Below are 7,208 nucleotides of genomic sequence, written 5' to 3'. Positions count from 1 at the left end.
CTGAGGCAGGAGGATTGCTTGAGTCCGGGAGGTGGAGGTTGCAATGCGCTGAGATCACACCATTGTACTCCAGCCTGGGTGATGGAGGGCCTAAGGGAGGATCCATTTCATGCATTTCTAACTTTTGGTGGCTGCTGGCAAAATCCTTGGCATTTTGTGGAGTGCCCCTGCCTTCCAGTTTCTGCTTCTGTCTTCACAAGGCCTTTTCCTCTGTGTCTCTGTGCACTCTTTTGTCTCTTATCAAGATACTCTCATTGGATTTTGGGCCCACCCTAATCCAGCATGATTTTATTTTGATCCTTATCTTAATTATATCTGCAAAGACCCTGTTTTCAAGTAAGGTCATATTCTGAAGTTCTAGGTGGACATGCGTTTTTGGGAGACATGCTTCCACTCACTATACCCTACAAGATTTCAAGCCCCAGGAGGACAAGTGGTGTCACTCATCTTTGGATCCCCAGAACGAGCCTAGCCTCAGAACCTAGGCTGGCAGATATGAGCTGCTCATAAAATGTGGGCTGAATAGATGAATTATCAGTACATCTTCACATCAGGAGCACCGGTGCTGTTTGCCTGACACATGGTGGGTAGTGAGTAATTGATTGACAAGTGAATGACATTTAGACACCAGTTGAGAGTGACTGCAGAGTGTAGAAATAATGATAGGATGGTCGGGCATGGTGGCTCATGCCTGTAATCCCAGCACTTTGGGAGGCCAAGGCAGGTGGATCACTTGAGGTCAGGAGTTCAAGACCAGCCTGGCCAGTGAAGCCCTATCTCTGCTAAAAATACAAAAATTAGCCTCCTGGCTGTAATCCCAGCTACTCAGGAGCCTGAGAAAGGAGAATCACTTGAACCTGGGAGGCAGAGGTTGCGGTGAGCCGAGATCATGCCATTGCACTCCAGCCTAGACAATGAGCAAAACTCCGTCCAATAAATAAATAAATAATGATAAGGTGGCCAGGCATGGTGGCTAATGCCTGTAATGTCAGCACTTTGGGAGGCTGAGGCAGGTGGATCACTTGAGGTCAGGAGTTCAAGACCAGCCTGGCCAACATAATGAAACCTCATCTCTATTAAAAACACAGAAATTAGCCCAATGTGGTGGCATATGCTTGTTCCCAGCTACTTAGGAGGCTGAGGCAAGAGAATATCTTGAACCTGGGAAGCTGAAATTGCAGTGAGCAGAGATCACGCCACTGCACTCCAGTGTAGGTGACAGAGCAAGACTCTATCTCAAAAAATAAATAAATAAATAAAAAGAAGTCCCGGCGTGGTGGCTCATGCCTGTAATCCCAGCACTTTGGGAGGCCAAGGCTGGTGGATCACCTGAGGTCAGGAGTTCGAGATCAGCCTGGGCAACATGGTGAAACCCCGTCTCTACAAAAAAACACAAAATATTTGCCGGGTGTGGTGGCATGTGCCTGTAGTCCCAGCTACTCAGGAGGCTGAGGCAGGAGAATTGCTCGAACCCAGGAGGCAGAGGTTGCAGTGAGCCGAGATCGTGCCACTGCACTCCAGCCTGGGCAACAGAGTGAGACTCCATCTCAAAAAAATACAAATTAAAATAAAAGAAATAATGATAGGTGCTGCTCACTGAGCACTTACTTTGGGCCCCCTGCTTTCTGTGCATGGTTCTACTTAATCCTGTTTTACAGAAAAGTAGGGGATTATGTGTCCCAGTTTGGATGGGACAGACCCGATTGGCACCTATTGTCCCGGCACCCTATGAGTATTTTATTCCCACTTTCCCCTTCTATTCTCAGAAGTGTACTGAGCTGATCAATAAAGTACACGGTCCCCCCGTAGATAAGGCAACGGAGTCTTAAAAATTCCTGAAGGCAATAAATCCAGCACCTGATTTGCTCTCTTCTCAGAGACTCTAAAGCCCTTGCCCTTAACTGCTAGTGGTGCTGAGGGTGTTAATTAGGAGGGTATTTTTTTTTGTTGTCCTTGTTTTGGTTTTGGCAGAAATAAGCCTGGTATCAAGTAACCATCTCAAGAGAGAGAGGTCACAGAGAGGCCAGCTCCCTCCCTGCTCCAGTCCAGTGATCTGTGGAGGAGGAGAGAGGTTGAGGAGAGAGGTTCACAGACCCCCATCCACCCAGACTGGCTCAAGAATTTGTGGGGCCCAGTGCAAAATCAAAATGCAGGGCCTCTTGTTAAACAATTAAAAAATTGTTAATAATTCAAGACAGCAACAGCAGAGCATTAAACAAACGCTGGGCCCTTTGGCGTGTGAGACCATGCAGGTCACATGCCCATGGAACTGTCCCTGCATCCCCCTGTTACTCAAGCTAGGAATCTGGCAGTCATCCTTGACCTCTCCCCCTCCCTCAGCCCTCCTTTCACATTGAGTCCTGCGGATCCAAGCTTATTGAGCAGCTCCCCCTACTCCCTCCCAAATGCCATGCCTCTGGTCCAGTGGCACGTCTCACCTCTGGACTACAGCAACCATTCAAACAGCTTCCAGTCCTGCCTGCTCCGGCCCATCCTCCCCTCTGAGGCCAGAGAGAGCACCCCAAAGGCCAATCTGACCCTAGCACCTTCCATTGCCCCTGCTGTGGATTGAATTTTGTCCTCCCAGAATGACATGTTGCAGCTTTAAGTCCCATTGCAACTGTGTTTGGAAAAAGGGCCTTTAGGAAGTAATCAGGGTTAAATGAGGTCATAAGAGTGGGACCCTGATCCGCTGGGATTCGTGTCCTTATAAGAGGAGACACTGCAGAGATCACTCTCCTCTTCCCCGCTGTGAGCTCACACAAAGAAAAGGCCATGTGAGGACACAGTGAGAAGGCAGCTGTCTACAAGCCAGGAAGAGAGCCCTCACCGGAAGCTGAATCTGCTGGCACCTTGATCTTGGACTTCTGGCCTCCAGAAGAGTGAGACATCAATGTCTATTATTTAGTTACTAAGTCTGTGGTATTTTTTTATGGCATCCAAAGCAGACAAAGGCAGCTCCCCGTCGTCTGAGATCTGGCCATGATCTCCGTGGCTGTGTGTTAGAGACCCCACCTCTCCAGCCCTTGCCACACCTTCTTTTTTTTTACTAATTCTGTTTTTTTTTTTTTTGAGACGGAGTCTTGCTCTGTCGCCCAGGCTAGAGTGCAGTGGCCGGATCTCAGCTCACCGCAACCTCTGCCTCCTGGGTTCACGCCATTCTCCTGCCTCAGCCTCCCGAGTGGCTGGGACCACAGGCGCCCACCACCTCGCCCGGCTAATTTTTTTTTGTATTTTTAGTAGAGACGGGGTTTCACCATGTTAGCCAGGAGGGTCTCGATCTCCTCACCTCGTGATCCGCCCGTCTCGGCCTCCCAAAGTGCTGGGATTACAGGCTTGAGCCACCGCGCCCGGCCTCCTTGCCACACCTTCTTTCCTGTCTCTGGTGTTCTACAAGATGTCCTTCCTCTGGATCTTCCAACACATTCTTCCTCTACCCCTTTCTTACCTATTTATCTGGCCAACTCCTGCTCGGCTCTCAGTCCCCAGCTTAGAAATGAAGCTTCCCTGACCTCCCCACCCATGCACAGTCCGTGGAGGGCTCCTCCTCCCTGCCCGCACAGCTCCTCCATGCTCCATCCCTTGTAGGGAATTCTTGTCCTTTGTGTCACTACACGTTTTGGGCCTCTCTTGCCCAATAGTTCAGGAGTTCCCTGACAACAGGGACCTTATTCTGCTCAACCCTTGGTCCTGAGCATCTACAGGTCTGGGGACCTCTCATCCTTGGTGTCCTTGACCTTTGAGAAGGATGCCAGGGGCAGACTGTGAGATCCAAAGCCCCTCTGGGAAGCTGGGGGCTGAGGAACAGAGTTGGAGGCCAGACTGTGGGTAGAGGAGCAGGGCTGAGGGTGCAGGAAGAGACTTCAACAGCCTCTGTGGGTTCACTTTTCATCCACCTCCTTCCCAAGGAGAACTTGCAACTGGCTCTGCTTGGAATGTGTCATTCATTTATTCGGTCAACAAACATTCATTGTGCTTCCAATTAGGGCCAGGCCCTGGGCCAGGTGCTAGGATGCTGCAGGGGAGGTTCCTGGGTCCCCACCAGGAGACACATGGCACAAGCCGTGACGTTGTGTTAAATGAGGAACTTCCCCCAGAGTAAGGGAAGGAGAACTTGGAGGTCAGAAAAGTCTAGTGCGACTCCAGGCTCTGCTCCTCATTAGCTGGTAACATGGGACAATCCAAGCATGTGCTCTACTTTTTTAAATCTTGAAGACGGCTCTGACAGCAGAGCCTCTGGAGGCCTGGGGTGGGATGAGGTCCTGGAAAATGACCCCAGTTCTAGGCTTCTGCTTCCTCCCATTCAGCTTGATATGCCTCATGCATGTCTTCCTCACAGTCACCTACTCCCCAACTTCATGGCCATGGTCAGGCTCGTGTCCATGTGTGGGGCGTACTCGACCACAAGGAAGACATAGCAACAACCTACAGTAACAACCTTCAGCCAACACCCCTGGTGAGACCTGTCCAGAGACTCAGGCAAAGAACCCCCATGCCACACATTCCTCCCAAACCAAGGAGCCACTTTCTGCAGAGGCTGCCTCGGCCTCTCTCTTCCCTGGGTTCAGGTTTCTACTCTGACTGGGGATCTTAGGGCTGCCTGACCTGGAGAGAGAGCCCAGTGGATGAAACCTGTTATCAAGGAGGAGGAAATTCATGTTTAGGTGGTCCCATTCAGGCAGGCATCACTCGGGCAGCGAATACCAGTTACCATCCGGATAACTGTTTTCCACGTGTTAGGTCATTGAACGCATAAGATACCTTCATCTCATTTAATCGTTGCGAAAAGTCCTGAAGTGAGTACTATTACTCACCCTATTTTACAGATGGGAGGCTGAGGTTCAAAGAGGTGAAGTCACTTGCCTAAGGTCACACAGCTTATAAGTGCTGCAGCAGGGATTTGAACCCAAAAACCAACCACTTAACTTCTATTCTAATTGCCTCCTCTAAGCCTCAGTTTCCTCATCTGTTAAAGGGGAAAATAGTGTCTCTAACCTACTATTAGCGTTTCTAACCTCTAACAACCTACTTCACAAGGTTGTTGATTATTAAATTACAAAGTTCAGATCTGGTGAAAGGTGAGAAGTTCTCTGGACTCAGACAGACTTGGGCTTTAATCCCAGCTCTGAAACTTACTAACTGGGTGATCTTAGTTACATTACTTCCCCTCCCAGCGTGAATCTCTCCATTGTTGGAATGGGGAAACGTGGTCATACTTACCTGGAAGGGTTGTCGGAAGGAGTGAATGTGGACATCTATTGGCGTGTGAAGCAGGATTTGGACTGAGGAGGGGAGGGTGCTGCCGGCAGAGGAAAGAACCCGAGCAAAGGCCTGGAGGTGGCGTGTCACGGGGAACATTGCATTGAATGAGATCCAGCTTGACTCAAATCTCATTTGCTGATGGTTTGACCCCCAGAGGACACCCCCAATCCCTCTGCCTCCCCAAGTCTGGTGAAGATGTTAACTCAGCTTGTCTCAATCCATCAACAAATATGCTGGGAGTGGCATACTGGCAAAGACCTCAGAAAATGAGGGACATGTATTGAAATCCCAGTCCCCCCACTTACCAGCAGTGTGGCTTTGCTGATCATTTCACTTCTCTGAGTCTCAGCTTCCCCATCTGAAAATGGGGAGAATATACACAAATTGCAGGGCATCATGGAGTGGGCTGAATGGGCTCAGGTGGCAACCCTCCCACTGAGGGTCCCAGCCCTGCCCTCCCATATTGCAAGTGCCTGTGTACAGCTGGAGCTCAGACAGTGTAGCCTCCTTCCTCTTCTGTCCCTCTGTGGCATCCTCATCACCTTGACCGCCATGATTTTGGCTGGAAGCAAGCCCTGGATATAGGGCTTCTGGTCTCTTCCTTGCTGTGCCTTCTGGTGTCCAAAGCTGCTGTGCTGGACCCTGGTGACCTTGTCCTGCTGCTGGTCCTGCAGATAGGCGCCTACCTGGAGTGCAGCCCCAGCACCTGTGCTCAACTAGAAAGGCAAGAAGTCACATTCCAGCTCCCACCTCTAATTTTATGAGGAAGCATGAGAAATCCTTAATTATTTCTTTAGTTTTAAAAACTGGCATTGGCTGGGCGCAGTGTCTCATGCCTGTAATCCTACCACTTTGGGAGACTGAGGAGGGCAGATCACTTGAGGTCAGGAGTTTGAGACCAGACCGGCCAACATGGTGAAACCCTGTCTCTACTAAAACTATAAAAGTTATCCAGGCATGGTGGTGCATGCCTGTAATCCCAGCTACTTGGGAGGCTGAGGCAGGAGAATCGCTTGAACCCGGGAGGCAGAGGTTGCAGTGAGCTGAGATTGCACCACTGCACTCCAGCCTGGACAACAAGAGCGAGGCTCTGTCTCAAAAGCAAAACAAAACAAACAAATAAATGAAAAATGACATTGAATATGTGCAGTATGGTGGTATTGGTTGGTAAACTATGCAAATACTTCTGCTCTAGTTGTTGAATAGCAGCTGCTCCAAACCCTGTGAGTGCCCCCAACACCCTGGCAGTCTCACCCCAGAGACACTCCCACTGTTGTAAACAGCTCAAGAAAGAACATCTGCAATTATATTTCCTTTGAAAAGTATCTCAGGTTGAATTACTGAGTCAGAAGGATGCACATTTTAAGGCATTATATTCCTCTTTCCAAAATACCCTTCAGATAAATTATGTAATTTGAAACTCCCGTCAGCAAAGTATGAGACTGTGAGAGTGCTCATTTTCCTGCGTCTTCATCAACAATGGTTTTTACAATTTTTCTATTGCTTGAAAACCTGGAAGATAAAAAGAAATGATACACTGTTTTAATTTGCCTTTTATTTAGAGAGAGAAACAGTCTTGTTCTTGCTCTTGTCGCCCAGGCTGGAGTACAGTGGCGAGATTACAGCTCGCTGCATGCCCAAGCAATGCTCCTGAGTAGCTGCCACTACAGGTGTGTGTCACCATGCTTCACTAATTTTTATTTTTATTTATGTATTTATTTTTGAGACAGAGTCTTGCTCTGTCACCCAGGCTGGAGTGCAGTGATGCCTCCCGGGTTTAAGTGATTCTGCCTCAGCGTCCAAGTAGCGCGCACCACCATATCCGGCTAATTTTTTTGTGTGTGTGTGAGATGGAGTCTCACTCTGTCGCCCAGGCTGGAGTGCAGTGGCACGGTCTCGGCTCACTGCAACCTCTGCCTCCTGGGTTCACGCCATTCTCCTGCCTC

This window comes from Piliocolobus tephrosceles, chromosome 1 (genome assembly GCF_002776525.5).
Source record: "Piliocolobus tephrosceles isolate RC106 chromosome 1, ASM277652v3, whole genome shotgun sequence".
NCBI lineage: Eukaryota > Metazoa > Chordata > Mammalia > Primates > Cercopithecidae > Piliocolobus > Piliocolobus tephrosceles.
The sequence above is the reverse complement of the archived record's forward strand: the minus strand, read 5'-3'. Positions refer to the sequence as shown.